At 39.6% G+C, this 18,311-nt stretch overlaps 1 pseudogene; it reads right to left on the reverse strand.

Moving 5' to 3' along the window:
- Positions 1-15,753: 15,753 nt before the first annotated feature.
- On the reverse strand, positions 15,754-16,708 carry LOC144309894 (18S ribosomal RNA; annotated as a pseudogene).
- Between the last annotated feature and the right edge of the window lie 1,603 nt (positions 16,709-18,311).

Here is an 18,311-nt window from a genome sequence, read left to right on the forward strand (position 1 = left end):
TGTTTATGGAGTCGTGCGACTCATCTTGGCATTTTCAGTGCCTTGCTTTATTAATTAAGCTACATTAACTTATACTGAAATTGTAGTGTGTATAATAAATAAAATACATAGTAAATATGAGAGGAAAAAAAAAGGGGATGCTATCTATAGATAGACCACGAGATCGAATGCGTGTAAGACTGTTGTGTTAAGTTAACTAGAGTAGCAATACATTTGTATACAATTTAAATAAAGCTTGTGAGTATTGTATGCACTTAGTCCTGTTTTTGGGGTTTGGCAGGACATAAATAAGTGTATAATAGATGACATGAGTTTATGGGGGGTAAGGGGGGTTTGTATAAGTTAACTTAATGTCTTGCGCGTGTACGTACGTGTACACACGTGTACGTACGTGTACACACGTGTACGTACGTGTACACACGTGTACGTACGTGTACACACGTGTACGTACGTGTACACACGTGTACGTACGTGTACACACGTGTACGTACGTGTACGTACGTACGTACGTGTACGTACGTGTACACACGTACGTGTACGTGTACGTACGTGTACACACGTGTACGTACGTGTACACACGTGTACGTACGTGTACACACGTGTACGTACGTGTACACACGTGTACGTACGTGTACACACGTGTGTCCTAGAATTATATGTCCTGAAACCATTGACTGAATAGCACCTTGATTTTATGCGTGAGTTGATAAATGATAATGAATAAGTCCAGCTACAAGTTATTTGACTGCATTAGGGCCGCGACGGGCATATTCCCTGAGAGCAGAAGATAAGTTAGAGTTAGTGCCGTTGCGGTCATAGATGAGTGATAGCAGATTCCCCCCCTAAAAATAAAAGATACCAAATGCATGACACCACAGTTATGTGTGATCATGGGCTGATTAGTCACTAGTCCATCGAGATGTCCCATTTGCGAGAATTAGTAGGATTGGAATAAATAGAGTCATGGCCCTGAGGTAAGAACCAGATGCCAGGTATAGTTTCATGATAGTAACCCCCACATTAGCATGGGCCCGGAGCGAGAAGAGTGACATTACAGGCAAGGATTGATGGTTTCTCGAGGCATGGTGATTAAGCCCTTATTGGACTAAGTGATATGCATCTAGTTACTGTTGAGGATCAATGGGTTGTGGAATTGGACTAGACATGTCCTATGTAAAGATATAATATCATGTACATGCTTATATGCATGGGGCAAGCCATTAATGCACGACGTACATAGGGGAGGGAAAGAAGGATTTTTTGGAGATACTGACATAGCACAGTAGAGGTGGTCCAATATATGAATGTAGGGGGTGTCAGGGAATAGTTTAAGAAGAATTTCAGCTTTGGGTGCTGATGGTGGAGCAAGAGCTTCTTCCTTGAGTCTTAGGGAGGGCGACTACTCTCCATTTTTGGTTTACAAGACCAAGGTAATGATTATACTACAAAGACTCTTCATTTTAGAAGATTATTTTCGATAACGCTAATTGTTGGCATTAGAATCAATAGGATGGTGAAATATAGAATTGAGGCGACCTGTCCGATAATGATGAAAGGGTGTTCAACTGGCTGTCCTCCAATCCAAGTTAAAGTGAGAAGATCGGCGACTAAAAGTCAGAATAGGCATTGGCTGAGGGGTCGGAATATTATACTGCGTTGCTTAGATGTGTGGAGGAATGGAATGAATGCTAAAATTAGGATGGAGAATACTAGGGCGAGTACACCTCCTAATTTATTAGGGATAGATCGTAGGATGGCATAGGCGAATAGGAAGTATCATTCAGGTTTGATATGTGGAGGGGTGTTTAGGGGGTTTGCAGGGGTGTAGTTGTCTGGATCTCCTAATAGGTCTGGTGAAAATAAAACTAGTGATATTAAGACTAGGAGCAGGAGTAGGATTCCTAGGATATCTTTAATTGTGTAGTAGGGGTGAAACGGAATTTTGTCTGAGTCTGATGTGATTCCTGAGGGGTTGTTGGATCCGGTTTCGTGTAGAAATAGGAGGTGTACTATTGCTAGAGCTGCGATGATGAATGGAAAGATAAAATGAAATGCAAAGAATCGTGTTAAGGTTGCTTTGTCTACTGAGAAGCCACCTCAGATTCACTCTACTAAGTTGGTTCCGATATAGGGGATGGCGGAGAGAAGGTTAGTGATTACAGTTGCCCCTCAAAATGATATTTGTCCTCACGGCAGTACATAGCCTATGAATGCTGTGGCTATGGTTGCGAATAGTAGTACAATTCCAATGTTTCATGTTTCTATGAATACATAGGATCCATAGTATAGGCCTCGTCCCACATGTATGAATAGGCAGATGAAGAATATGGAAGCGCCATTTGCATGTATATAGCGGATAATTCAGCCGTAGTTAACGTCTCGACAGATGTGGGTGACCGATGAAAAAGCTGTGGCCGTGTCCGATGTGTAGTGTATAGCTAGAAATAAACCTGTTAGAATCTGTAGAATCAAGCATACTCCTAATAAGGACCCGAAATTCCATCAAGCAGAGATGTTAGATGGCGCTGGGAGGTCAATGAATGAATTGTTGACAATTTTGGCTAGTGGGTGGGTTTTTCGAATGTTGGTCATTAATGTTCTTATAGTTGAAATACAACGATGATTTTTCATGTCATTAGTCATGGTTAAATTCCATGTAGGAATAATGATAACATACATTGTATTTATTTTAAGTATCGTTTTTGTGATGAGTTTTGTGGGTTTTGCCACTAAACCATCTCCTATTTATGGTGGGCTTGTGCTAATTATTAGCGGTGGGATTGGTTGTGCGATTGTTCTGAATTTTGGGGGTTCTTTTTTAGGGCTGATAGTGTTTTTAATTTATTTGGGGGGTATATTAGTAGTATTTGGTTATACAACTGCTATGGCTACTGAGCAATACCCTGAGGTGTGAGTTTCAAATAAGGCTGTTCTAGCGGCTTTTATTACTGGTCTATTGTCTGAGTTGTTGACTGCTTGCTATATTTTGAAGGATGATGAGGTGGAGGTAGTATTAAAGTTTAATGGAATAGGGGATTGGGTAATTTATGATACGGGGGACTCTGGGTTTTTTAGTGAAGAGGCTATGGGTATTGCGGCTTTATATAGTTATGGAACCTGGTTGGTGATTGTTACAGGTTGGTCGCTGTTAACTGGTGTGTTGGTTATCATGGAAGTTACCCGTGGTAATTAAGGATTAGTAGGCTGAGAATTATAGTTAGTATGAACGATAGGAAATAGAGCTTGATGAGACCCTTTTGATTTGAAATAAGGGTAGAAGATTTTATTTGGAAATACGAGATTGATTTGGGTAGGATGTTTTCTAGTCAGATGGAGTCCAGAAGTATAGATGCTGATTTCTGGCTGATGGTTAAACTTGTTTTAGGTGTGAGGCGGTGCATAATGGTTGGATAATAGCCAAGGAGGGTGGAAAATTTAAAGTAATTAGATGGATAGTTAAATTTGAGTCCTTGTATGGTAAGGTTTAGTTCTAGTGCCAGGATGAAACCCAAGATAGTTACTGCAAGGGCTATCATTTTTAGATAATGAGGCATAGTTATCTGTGGGATGGTGGTGGGTGTGATGCTGTGGGAGATAATGTATCCTGCAAATACACTTCCGATAAGGAGTCGTTTAATAGAGTTAATTAGGAGAGGATTATTCTCGTTGATAAGGATTATAGGGGAGAAGCGGGGCTGGCCTAGTAGAGCGAAGAATATAATTCGGGTGCTGTAGGCAGCGGTTAGGGATGTGGCAACGAGTGTAATTAAGAGGGCTCAGGCGTTGGTATTCGACGTGTTAGCGGACTCGATGATCAGGTCTTTGGAGTAGAATCCTGTAAGGAAAGGTATGCCTGTTAATGCGAGGCTTCCGACAATCAGGGAAGTTGTGGTGAAGGGAAGGACTTTAAATAGGCCACCTATCTTTCGAATGTCTTGTTCATCGTTTAGGCTGTGGATAATTGACCCTGAACATATGAATAACATAGCTTTAAAAAATGCGTGAGTGCAGATGTGTAAGAAGGCTAGGTAAGGCTGGTTAATGCCAATTGTTACTATTATTAGGCCTAGTTGGCTTGAGGTAGAGAACGCTACAATTTTTTTGATATCGTTCTGTGTAAGAGCGCAGATTGCAGTAAATAGTGTAGTAATAGCCCCTAAGCATAAAGTGAGGGTTTGAATAGTTTGATTCTCTATTAGTGGATGAAAGCGGATAAGAAGAAATACTCCTGCTGACAACTATTGTGCTTGAGTGAAGTAGGGCTGATACAGGAGTGGGGCCTTCTATGGCTGAGGGGAGTCAGGGATGTAAGCCGAATTGAGCAGATTTACCGGTAGCTGCTAATAGTAAGCCAAGTAGCGGCAAATTAAAATTATCGTTTGTTGTAATAAAGATTTGTTGAAGGTCTCATGTGTTTAAGTTCAATAGAAACCATGCTATGGTTATAATGAAGCCTACATCTCCAATACGGTTATAGAGGATAGCTTGTAGGGCAGCTGTATTTGCATCGGTTCGGCCGTATCATCATCCAATAAGTAAAAATGATAATAATGCCAACTCCTTCTCAGCCAATGAATAGTTGGAATATGTTGTTTGCGGTGACTAAGACTATTATAGTAATAAGAAATAAGAGAAGATACTTGAAAAATCGGTTAATATAAGGATCGGAGTGTATATATCATATAGAAAACTCTATAATAGACCACGTGACAAAAAGGGCTACGGGCACAAAGATTATTGAGAAGTAGTCTAATTTAAAACTCATGGATAGTTTTATGGTCTGGATTGTTATTCAATGTCAGTTTGAAACAATTGTTTCCTGTCCTGAGTAGATGAATATTATTGTGGGAATTATGCTAATTATGAATGCTTAAGAAGTAGCGGTTTTTACATAGTATGGGGTATAGCTTATTTTTGTAGAGTTTAGTAGAGGTTATAATGATGGGCAAAGTAAGAATGACTAGAGCTGTGATTATGCATGAAGTAAATATATTTATTACTTTTATTTGGAGTTGCACCAATTTTTTGGTTCCTAAGACCAATGGATTACTTCTATCCTATAAAAGTTGAAAAAGCCATGTTCTTATACATGGGAGCATGAGTTAGCAGTTCTTGCAGTACTTTTTCGGTAAGCAAAAAGGTTTGAGCTTTTATTATTAGATTCACAATCTAATGTTTTTGTTAAACTATGCTTACAGTAGATGGGACCGAGAATAATTTTAGGGTTAAGGGATAGGAGGAGTAGAGGCAGTAGATGCAAGGTTATTAGGGCATTTTCTCGTGTGAATGACGGTTTGATATTTTTGATATGGTGGGAATATTTACCACGCTGTGTGGTGATTAGTATATAAAGTGAGTATAGGGCAGTGATGGTGATGTTAATTCCTATTAGAATAATAGTAATGTTGGATCATGAGAATGAGGATATCACTACAAATAGTTCTCCGATAAGATTAATTGTTGGAGGAAGAGCCAGATTTGTGAGGCTTGCTAATAACCATCAGGCTGCTATCAGGGGAAGGAGGGTTTGAAGTCCTCGTGCGAGAATCATAGTACGGCTATGGATTCGTTCGTAATTGGAGTTGGCTAAGCAGAATAGCATCGAGGATGTTAAACCATGGGCAATTATTAGGGCTGTTGCACCTATATAACTTCATGGTGTTTGAATAAGAACCGCTACAATAACGAGTGCCATATGACTAACTGAGGAGTATGCAATTAGGGATTTTAGATCTGTTTGACGGAGACAGATAGAGCTTGTTATGATTATGCCTCATAGAGATAATATTATGAAAGGATACGCTATGAAGTTGGTCAGGGGGTTTAGTAGGGTTGTAATTCGTATCATGCCATAGCCTCCTAATTTCAGGAGTACGGCGGCAAGTACCATGGAGCCGGCAATAGGGGCCTCTACGTGTGCTTTTGGTAGTCACAAGTGGAGGCCGTATAGAGGTATCTTTACTATGAATGCTATCATGCATGCCAATCATAAGAAAACATTAGATCAGGAGTTTGGCAGAGGTTGAATTCAGTATTGAATTATGAGAAAATTTAGGGAGCCCATGAAATTGTGGATGTAAAGGAGAGCTACTAGGAGTGGGAGAGATCCTATTAAAGTATAAAATAAGAAGTAGAGCCCTGCGTTTAGTCGTTCAGTTTGATTCCCCCATCGGGTAATAATGATCAGGGTTGGGATTAGTGTTGCCTCAAATAGGATGTAAAAGAAGATAAGTTCAGAGGCGGTGAAAGTTATAATTAGGAACAACTGGAGAAGAATCAGTATTGAAATATATAGTTTTTTTCGAGTTAAGGGTTCTTTTGATAAATGGTGTTGGCTTGCTATAAGTATAAGGGGTAGAAGTCATGTTGTAAGTGCTAGTAGCGGTGCTGATAGGGAGTCAGAGAAAAATATTAAGGAGGGGTTCAATGTATTATCATTTGGTTGATTCAGGTAGAATAAGCTGATTAAGCTGATTAGCAAACCATATGTTGTCGTGTTAATTCAGATTATGTTAGGCTTTGATACTCATGTAAGGGGGATCAGTATGATAGTGGGGATGATAATTTTTAGCATTGTAAGAGGTTTAGGTTTTGTACGTAATCAGTCCCGTAGGTGTTAGATACTATAACTAGTAGAGATAGTCCTAATGCTGCTTCGCAGGCAGCAAATACTAGTAGTACGATTGGTATCATGCTGGCTAATGTAAGGTGGTTGTTGAGAATAGTTACAGATATTATTACAAATAGTGATAATATTATGCCCTCTAAGCATAGTAGCGATGATATTAGGTGTGATCGATAAACAAGTATACCTATTAGAGAAAGAATGAATGCCAGAAAGATATTAATATATACTATGGACATATGATAATTATGAGATAAATCATAATCTAATGAGTCGAAATCATTTGTTTTGGCTTAAACTAATTATCATATTCGGTTCATTCTAGCCCCTTTTCGGTTCATTCGTACGCTAGGCTTGCAGCTAGGAGGGAGATTAGTAGGAGTGCTATGATAAGTATTGTTGTCAACTTGTTGGTTTGTGACGCTCAGGGAAGTGGGAGTAGGAGTGCGATTTCTAGGTCGAAAAGCAGGAATGTGATGGCAACTAGGAAGAATTTTATAGAGAAAGGTAGGCGAGCAGATCCCATGGGGTCAAAACCACATTCGTAGGGGCTTGTCTTGTCTGTATAAATATTTAGTTGGGGAAGTCAGAATGCGATTAGTACAAGTAAGGACGCTAGGGTTACATTAGTTATCAAGGTTAGTATTACGTTTATTACTTCTTTCCAGGTTGATCTGGAGCTAACTGATTGGAAGTCAATTGTACTAGTTATACTAAAGAAATAGGATCCTCATCAATAAATAGATACATATAAGAATAGTCAGACTACATCAACAAAGTGTCAATATCATGCAGCGGCTTCAAATCCGAAGTGGTGGTTTGATGTGAAGTGGTAGTATAGTTGTCGGAGAAAGCACACGATAAGGAATGTGGAGCCAATAATTACATGTAGTCCGTGAAACCCAGTAGATAAAAAAGGTAGATCCGTTACACCTCCGTCGGAGATTGTAAAAGATGTCTCGTAGTATTCGGAGGCCTGTAATAGTGTAAAATATACGCCTAAGGAGATTGTAATAAATAGGCCTTGAAGTATGTGTTTACGATTGCCTTCTATTAAACTATGATGGGCTCAAGTAATAGATACTCCGGAGGCTAGGAGGACTGAGGTGTTGAGTAGAGGAACTTCTAGTGGGTTAAGAGGAATAATGCCGGTGGGAGGTCAGCAACCTCCAAGTTCAGGAGTAGGGGCTAGGCTGGAATGGTAAAAGGCTCAAAAGAAGCCTGCAAAGAAAAATACTTCTGATACAATAAAAAGAACTATTCCGTACCGTAGTCCTTTTTGTACAATAGGGGTGTGATGTCCTTGGAATGTGCCTTCTCGGATCACATCTCGTCATCACTGGTATATGGTTAGCAGGTTGGTTGTGAATCCTAATGTAAGTAGGGATATTGAGTTATAGTGAAATCATATGATAAGACCCGATGTTATAAGAAGGGCAGAAAGGGCTCCTGTTAGCGGTCATGGGCTTGGGTTAACTATATGGTAAGCGTGAGTTTGGTGGGTCATTAGGTGTTGTCATGTAAGTATAGACTTACTAGTAAGGTAAAGACATAGGCTTGAATTAAGGCAACAGCAAACTCTAGAATCGTAAATAGAATTAAAATAATAAAAGTGATGAAAGCTGTGGTCGCGCTAATATTAATAAGAGCTAAGGTAGCCCCTCCAATCAAATGGATTAGGAGGTGTCCTGCAGTAATATTGGCGGTTAATCGAACGGCTAGAGCTATGGGTTGAATGAATAGACTAATAGTTTCGATGATTACTAGTATTGGAATTAGGGGAAGAGGGGTGCCTTGGGGTAGAAAGTGTGCCAAGGATGCTTTGGTCTTATAGCGGAAACCGGTAATTACTGTCCCTGCTCATAGGGGGATTGCTATTCCGAGGTTTATAGAGAGTTGTGTCGTGGGCGTAAATGAGTGGGGTAGTAGTCCAAGTAGGTTAGTTGAACCAATGAATAGAATTAGTGATATAAGTATGAGAGCTCAGGTTCGTCCCTTTTGATTATGAATTGCTAGTATTTGTTTTGATGTTAATTGAATTAATCATTGCTGAATGGAGATTAACCGATTATTGATTAGGCGATTGGGTGCTGGGAATAAAATGGAAGGGAATATGACGATCAGTACTACAATAGGGAGACCTATTATTGAGGGGGCAGCGAAAGAGGCGAATAAATTTTCGTTCATTTGTTTTCTCAAGGATTATGTTGACTAGTGATTTTAGTAGACTTGGTTATTGGGTTTTCCGGGTAGTGGTGATTTGAAATTTTTAGTTGGAATAGAATGAAGAGGGTGAGAAATATTGAAAAGATTATAATAAATCAGGTGGATGTGTCTAGCTGTGGCATTTCATTAAGGGGAGGTTAAAACTCCCAGTCTTTAACTTAAAAGGTTAATGCTTTATAGCTTCTTAATGAGTAAGTCTAGTCTAGGTTATACTATTAAGGCAGATCAGGTTTCAAAATAAGATAGGGGGACTATTTCAAGAACAATGGGTATAAAGCTATGGTTAGATCCGCAGATTTCAGAGCACTGGCCATAATACAGTCCCGGTCGTATGGCTATAAGGGTGGTTTGGTTTAGTCGTCCTGGAATAGCGTCAGTTTTTAGACCTAGTGATGGAACAGCTCATGAATGCAAAACGTCTTCTGAAGAAATAAGTATTCGGATGGTTATTTCTATTGGGAGGACAACTCGGTTGTCTACTTCTAATAGTCGGAGTTCTCCTGGCTTTAATTCTTGTGTTGGGATTATGTAGGAGTCAAAGTTTAAGTCTTCATAATCAGTATATTCATAGCTTCAGTATCATTGGTGGCCTATTGTTTTCACGGTTAAAGAGGGGTTATTGATTTCGTCTATTATATAAAGGATTCGGAGGGAAGGTAGAGCGATTAGGATTAGGATAATGGCGGGTAGGATAGTTCATACTGTTTCTACTTCCTGTGCGTCTATTGTGCTTGTATGAGTTAATTTTGTAGTCAATATTAGGGAAATGATGTAGAGAACTAAAGAACTGATTAAGAATACAATTATTAGTGTATGGTCATGAAAATGAAGTAGCTCCTCTATAATAGGGGAGGTTGCGTCCTGTAATCCGAGTTGAAATGGGTACGCCATAGAGGTATATAGGGGTTTCACCTATAATTTAACCTTGACAAAGTTATGTAATATTTTACTAATACCTCCTGATTGAGAAAGACATAGTGGTTATGACATTGGCTTGAAACCAATTTTAGGGGGTTCGATTCCTTCCTTTCTTATTTTTGGATTACATATGTAGGTTCTTCGAACGTGTGATATGGAGGGGGACATCCATGTAGTCATTCAATATTAGTTGTAGTAAGTTCTACTATAGCAACTTCTCGTTTGGATGCAAAGGCCTCTCAGATTATAAAAATTATAAGCATCACCGCTGTAAGCGAGATAAACGATCCTATAGAGGAGACGGTATTTCAGGTGGTATATGCATCTGGATAGTCAGAGTACCGACGAGGTATTCCGGATAAACCTAGGAAATGCTGAGGGAAGAAAGTTATATTTACTCCCACAAATATAATTGTAAAGTGAATCTTTGCTCAAGTATCGTTAAGAGTATAACCTGAGAATAAGGGGAATCAGTGGGCAAATCCTCCCATAATGGCAAAAACTGCTCCCATTGAGAGCACATAGTGAAAATGAGCTACAACATAATACGTATCATGAAGAACGATGTCTAAGGACGAATTAGCTAGGACAATGCCTGTTAGCCCGCCTACTGTGAATAAGAAAATAAACCCTAAAGCTCATAGCATAGCTGGAGATCATTTAATATTGCCTCCGTGAAGTGTTGCCAGTCAACTAAATACTTTTACTCCTGTTGGAATAGCGATAATTATAGTGGCGGATGTGAAGTATGCTCGTGTGTCTACGTCTATTCCTACAGTAAACATATGGTGAGCTCATACGATAAAGCCTAAAAACCCAATAGATATTATTGCCCATACTATTCCTATATAGCCGAAAGGCTCTTTTTTCCCTGAGTAGTAAGTGACAATGTGAGAAATTATTCCGAACCCTGGCAGGATAAGAATGTAAACTTCAGGATGTCCGAAGAATCAGAATAAGTGTTGATATAGGATAGGGTCTCCTCCTCCAGCGGGATCGAAAAATGTCGTATTAAGATTACGGTCTGTTAAAAGTATTGTAATTCCAGCAGCCAGTACAGGCAGGGATAGTAGGAGTAGAACTGCTGTAATTAGTACTGATCATACAAATAGGGGGGTTTGATACTGGGATATTGCAGGGGGTTTTATGTTGATAATAGTAGTAATGAAATTAATTGCCCCTAAAATAGAAGAGACTCCGGCTAAATGTAAGGAGAAAATTGTAAGATCAACGGATGCTCCTGCATGGGCCAGATTGCCAGCCAGTGGGGGGTAAACGGTCCACCCCGTTCCTGCACCTGCTTCTACCATAGAAGATGCTAATAGTAGAAGAAAAGATGGAGGAAGAAGTCAGAAGCTCATGTTATTTATTCGGGGGAATGCCATGTCCGGAGCACCAATTATTAATGGCACTAGTCAGTTTCCAAAGCCCCCAATTATAATGGGCATGACTATGAAGAAGATTATTACGAAAGCATGGGCGGTTACGACGACGTTATAAATTTGATCGTCGCCTAGTAAAGTACCGGGCTGACCTAGTTCGGCTCGGATGAGGAGGCTCAAGGCAGTGCCTACTATGCCGGCTCATGCTCCAAATAGTAAGTATAAAGTACCAATATCTTTGTGATTAGTAGAGAACAGTCATCGGTTAATGAACATAGGTAAAATGGCTGATAAAAGCATTAGACTGTAAATCTAAAAATAGAGGTTTAAGTCCTCTTTTTGCCAAGCTCTGTGGTGAATTTTCATATTGAATTGCAAATTCAAAGAAGCAGCCTAGACGCCGCCGGGGCTTCTCCCGCCTTTTTTTTCTACGCGGCGGGAGAAGGTAGATTGAAGCCAGTTACTAGGGTATTTAGCTGTTAACTAAAATTTCGTGAGGTAGAAGCTCACCAATCTAGGGAGGGCTTAGCTTAATTAAAGTGTTTGATTTGCATTCAATTGATGTAAGATAGATTCTTGCAGCCCTTAGAGGTGATTTGGTCAGGGGTTAAGTGTATAGCACTTGCTTAGAGCTTTGAAGGCTCTTGGTCTGGTCTAACCTAAACTCCTAGTCCAAGACTGATAATATAGGTGTTAGCGGGAGTAGTATAGTTGAGATAATGATTAAGGGGGGTAGTAGGGTTGCCTTTTTTGTGTACTCGAATTGTCATTTTATTTTTATGTTATTTGTGGACGGGAATATGGTAAGTGCGGTGCTATATGTGAGTCGCAGGTAGAAATATAAGTTAAGTAGAGCGGTGATGGCTATTAGTGTTGGAATAATAATTATGTTATTTTTTGTTAATTCTTGAATAATTATTCATTTAGGGATGAAGCCAGATAATGGGGGTAGTCCTCCTAGGGATAATATTAAGATTAAGATTATGGAGGTGATTAGGGGAAATTTATTTCATATGTGGGATAAGGATAAGGTTGTGGTGGATGAGTTTAATATGAATAGTATGAAGGTAGATAGTGTTATTAGAATATATAAAGTTAAGTTTAGGATTATTATTGTAGGGTTGTAAATAATGATAGCGGCTATTCAGCCTATGTGGGCAATGGAGGAGTATGCTATGATTTTTCGTAGTTGAGTTTGATTTAGTCCGCCTCAGCCTCCTACTAGAACGGATGCGAGGGCTATTAGTATAAGAAGGTTGGTGTTAATTGATGGGGAGATTTGATATAGGATGGATATAGGTGCGATTTTTTGTCATGTTAGTAGGATTATTCCTGATATAAGTGTTACTCCTTGTGCTACTTCGGGAACTCAGAAGTGGAATGGAGATAGGCCTAGTTTTATTGTTAGGGCGGTGGTTATTATGATGGATGCGATGGGGTTTGAGATTTTTGAGATTACTCATTGGCCGGAGTAAAGAAGGTTAATGGTGACTCCTATTATTAGTAATATTGAGGCAGTAGCTTGTGTAAGAAAATATTTTGTAGAGGCTTCTATGGCTCGTGGATTATACTTTTTTATGAGGATAGGGATGATGGCTAGCATGTTTATTTCGAATCCAATTCAGATCAGTAATCAGTGCGAGCTTAGTATGACGATTATGGTCCCTGCCATGATAGTTGCTATAATAATAGTGAGAATAGGGGGTTTTATTAGTACGGGAAGGGTATAAACCAACATTTTCGGGGTATGGGCCCGATAGCTTAATTTAGCTGACCTTACTGTAGAATATAGTGTAAGTTTGGTAGCACGAAGATCTTTGAATTCTTAAGATTAGGTTCGAAGCCTATTATTCTAGAAATAAGAGGATTTAAACCTCTATTATTTACTCTATCAAAGTAACTCTTTTATCAGACATATTTCTTATGTTTGGGGTGGGATACTCGCGGTAATAATGGGTAAGGCAACATGTCATATGCATAGGGCTAAAGTTAGGGGTAGAAAATTTTTTCACAATAAGTGTATTAATTGATCATAGCGGAATCGAGGGTATGATGCTCGAATTCATAGGAAGCAGATAGTTAGTAAGAGGGTTTTTATAGTGAAGTTAATAGAGTAGAGTTCTGGTATAAATGGGTTGTGGAATGCACCGAAGAATAGAATTGTTGTGAGGATATTTATTATAATGATATTTGCGTACTCTGCTAGAAAGAATAGGGCAAAAGGACCCGCTGCATACTCTACGTTAAATCCAGAAACTAGTTCGGATTCTCCTTCAGTTAAGTCGAAGGGGGCTCGGTTAGTTTCTGCTAGAGTAGAAATGAATCATATCATGGCTAGGGGCCAGGCCGGAAAGATTAGTCATATATGTTCTTGGGTGATAATTAGTGTGGATAGTGTAAATGACCCGTTTATTAGGAGGACTGATAGGAGAATGATTGCTAGTGTTACTTCATATGAGATTGTTTGAGCTACTGCTCGGAGGGCTCCGATTAGAGCGTATTTGGAGTTTGAGGCTCATCCTGACCAAAGGATGGAGTATACGGCGAGACTTGATATTGCTAGTATGAATAGGACTCCTAAGTTTATATTAATGAGTGGGTAGGGCATTGGGAGAGGGATTCATATAGTTAGGGCTAGTGATAGAGCTAGAATGGGGGCTAGAATGAATATTGATATGGAGGATGTAAGTGGTCGTAGAGGTTCTTTTGTGAAGAGTTTTACTGCATCTGCGATTGGTTGAAGGAGGCCGTAGGGGCCTACGATATTAGGCCCTTTTCGAAGTTGTATGTAGCCTAAGACTTTTCGTTCAACGAGGGTGAGGAAGGCTACGGCAAGAAGGATTGGGATGATAAGAGAGATAATGTTGATAAAGAACATTTTGTTAGGGAGAGGAATTGAACCTCTGATAATAAAGGTTTAAGTTTTACGCAGTTACCGGGCTCTGCCACCCTAACAAAGCCCCTTTTCTCGGGCTTATGAGGAGATAAACTGGTTAGATTGAGTTGACTTCATCTATTAGTTTTAAGGCGCCTTTGTGAGGTAGGCCTTACATCCCTTGTCCTTTCGTACTGGGGGAGGTTATATAATAGATAGAAACCGACCTGGATTACTCCGGTCTGAACTCAGATCACGTAGGACTTTAATCGTTGAACAAACGAACCCTTAATAGCTGCTGCACCATTAGGATGTCCTGATCCAACATCGAGGTCGTAAACCCTATTGTCGATATGGACTCTTGAATAGGATTGCGCTGTTATCCCTAGGGTAACTTGTTCCGTTGATCAAAAATTATTGGATCAATAAGTGATGTTATATTTTGACTTGTGGGTCTAAATTTTAATCACTCGGGAGTTTTTTTATATTCCGAGGTCACCCCAACCTAAATTGCTAACCCACAATAATGGTGTAATGTTATGCCTTGTAGGTATTTAGTATCCATAAGTTTGGGTTAGTTAATTAAAGCTCCATAGGGTCTTCTCGTCTTATTGTGGCATTCCCGCCTCTTCACGGGAAGGTCAATTTCACTGATTGGGAATAAGAGACAGTTAAACCCTCGTGTGGCCATTCATACAAGTCCTTATTTAGAGAACAAATGATTATGCTACCTTTGCACGGTCAGGATACCGCGGCCGTTAAACAAGTGTCACTGGGCAGGCAGTGCCTCCAATACTAGAAATGCTGGAGGTGATGTTTTTGGTAAACAGGCGGGGTTTGTGTTTGCCGAGTTCCTTTTACTCCTTTTAATCTTTCCTTAAATGCATGCCTGTGTTGGGTTAACAATAGGGTAGATAAGTATTTCATTTTTGGGTTGATATTATCAGATTGTTAACTATCAGTGGTCTATCCGTTTCTGATATAAGCTTATGCGGGGAGAAAATAGTTCTTGTTACTCATACTAGCATTGTTGCTTCTATATTTAAATAGAATGGCCCAGGAGGTATAATTAGGAGTTGATGTAATATGATTGGGATTAAGTTATATTGTTTGTTGAGCTGGAACGCTTTCTCAATTGGTGGCTGCTTTTAAGCCAACTATGGTGATGTTAGTATATACTCTCTAATAAAGGTTGTATCCTGATTCTAAGAAGCTGTACCTTCTTAGACTATATTTTAAATTTACATTAAAATTTTGTTTTTTTTTAGGTAAATTTAAAGTTGAACTAAAATTCTGTTTGTGGGCAACCAGCTATCACCAGGCTCGTTAGGCTTTTCACCTCTACCCACAAATCTTCTCACTATTTTGCTACATAGATGAGTTGATCCTTTTAGATTGTTTATGGGTAGCTCGTCTGGTTTCGGGGAGCTTAGCTTAAGTTCTCTTTGTTAAGTCGTTTCTGGCTAGTTCATTATGCAAAAGGTAAAAGGGGTAATCTTTGCTGTTTAATACTGTTAAGATGTCTTTCATCATTCCCTTACGGTACTATCTCTATCGCTCCAATTAAAATTTCTATCTCCTATACTTTTATTATTTAACTAAATGTTTTACTTTATATGTCTGTGATACTTAAGTTTGGGGTTAGTTGGGCTAGCTTTTGTTCAAAGTGGTCATAAGTAATGAAATCTTCTGGGTGTAGGCCAGACGCTTTAGTTAAGCTACACTTTGATTAATCCAAGCACACCTTCCGGTATGCTTACCTTGTTACGACTTGTCTCCTCTTGTGTCTTAGTTAAGTTAATATGGTTATGGTTGTGTCTTATTACTTGAGGAGGGTGACGGGCGGTGTGTGCGTGCTTCATGGCCCTATTCAATTAAGCTCTCTATTCTTAATTTACTACTAAATCCTCCTTCAGTTTTTAATTTCATAAAAACGTTCGTGGAATGTTCTTGGGTAGAAAATGTAGCCCATTTCTTCCCACCCCATAAGTTACACCTTGACCTAACTTTTTTATGTAAAATGATTGTGCTTACTATTCTACCTTTTGAGGGTTTGCTGAAGATGGCGGTATATAGACTGAATTAGCAAAGGGTGGTGAGGTTTATCGGGGTTTATCGATTATAGAACAGGCTCCTCTAGAGGGATATAAAGCACCGCCAAGTCCTTTGAGTTTTAAGCTATTGCTAGTAGTCCTCTGGCGAATTATTTTGTTGTAAAATTATCTATGTTTAGGGCTAAGCATAGTGGGGTATCTAATCCCAGTTTGGGTCTTAGCTATCGTGTAGTCAGATTATTATAAAGTCACTTTCGTGGTCTATTTTATGGTAACTGTAGCTTTTTACGGCTTAGTTAAGTTTTAACTTTAGTGCAAAGGTATCTTAAACACGCTTTACGCCGTGGGCCTATTAGTTTGGGTTAATCGTATGACCGCGGTGGCTGGCACGAAATTTACCAACCCTTTTTAGTATGGCTTAGTCAAACTTTCGTTTATGGCTTAATTTTTATCACTGCTGTATCCCGTGGGGGTGTGGCTTAGCAAGGTGTTATGAGCTACTTAAGAGTGTGCTTGATACCTGCTCCTTTAGATCACTGCTGATTTTAAGGGCATTCTCACTGGGGCGTGGAGACTTGCATGTGTAAGTCTACTAAGAACTAATAGGAAGGCTAGGACCAAACCTTTGTGTTTATGGAGTCGTGCGACTCATCTTGGCATTTTCAGTGCCTTGCTTTATTAATTAAGCTACATTAACTTATACTGAAATTGTAGTGTGTATAATAAATAAAATACATAGTAAATATGAGAGGAAAAAAAAAGGGGATGCTATCTATAGATAGACCACGAGATCGAATGCGTGTAAGACTGTTGTGTTAAGTTAACTAGAGTAGCAATACATTTGTATACAATTTAAATAAAGCTTGTGAGTATTGTATGCACTTAGTCCTGTTTTTGGGGTTTGGCAGGACATAAATAAGTGTATAATAGATGACATGAGTTTATGGGGGGTAAGGGGGGTTTGTATAAGTTAACTTAATGTCTTGCGCGTGTACGTACGTGTACACACGTGTACGTACGTGTACACACGTGTACGTACGTGTACACACGTGTACGTACGTGTACACACGTGTACGTACGTGTACACACGTGTACGTACGTGTACACACGTGTACGTACGTGTACGTACGTGTACGTACGTGTACGTACGTGTACGTACGTGTACGTACGTGTACGACTGTACCCGTGTACGTACGTGTACACACGTGTACGTACGTGTACACACGTGTACGTACGTGTACACACGTGTACGTACGTGTACACACGTGTACGTACGTGTACACACGTGTGTCCTAGAATTATATGTCCTGAAACCATTGACTGAATAGCACCTTGATTTTATGCGTGAGTTGATAAATGATAATGAATAAGTCCAGCTACAAGTTATTTGACTGCATTAGGGCCGCGACGGGCATATTCCCTGAGAGCAGAAGATAAGTTAGAGTTAGTGCCGTTGCGGTCATAGATGAGTGATAGCAGATTCCCCCCCTAAAAATAAAAGATACCAAATGCATGACACCACAGTTATGTGTGATCATGGGCTGATTAGTCACTAGTCCATCGAGATGTCCCATTTGCGAGAATTAGTAGGATTGGAATAAATAGAGTCATGGCCCTGAGGTAAGAACCAGATGCCAGGTATAGTTTCATGATAGTAACCCCCACATTAGCATGGGCCCGGAGCGAGAAGAGTGACATTACAGGCAAGGATTGATGGTTTCTCGAGGCATGGTGATTAAGCCCTTATTGGACTAAGTGATATGCATCTAGTTACTGTTGAGGATCAATGGGTTGTGGAATTGGACTAGACATGTCCTATGTAAAGATATAATATCATGTACATGCTTATATGCATGGGGCAAGCCATTAATGCACGACGTACATAGGGGAGGGAAAGAAGGATTTTTTGGAGATACTGACATAGCACAGTAGAGGTGGTCCAATATATGAATGTAGGGGGTGTCAGGGAATAGTTTAAGAAGAATTTCAGCTTTGGGTGCTGATGGTGGAGCAAGAGCTTCTTCCTTGAGTCTTAGGGAGGGCGACTACTCTCCATTTTTGGTTTACAAGACCAAGGTAATGATTATACTACAAAGACTCTTCATTTTAGAAGATTATTTTCGATAACGCTAATTGTTGGCATTAGAATCAATAGGATGGTGAAATATAGAATTGAGGCGACCTGTCCGATAATGATGAAAGGGTGTTCAACTGGCTGTCCTCCAATCCAA

This window comes from Canis aureus, unplaced genomic scaffold (assembly GCF_053574225.1).
Source record: "Canis aureus isolate CA01 unplaced genomic scaffold, VMU_Caureus_v.1.0 ptg000240l_RagTag, whole genome shotgun sequence".
NCBI classification, from domain to species: Eukaryota; Metazoa; Chordata; class Mammalia; order Carnivora; family Canidae; genus Canis; species Canis aureus.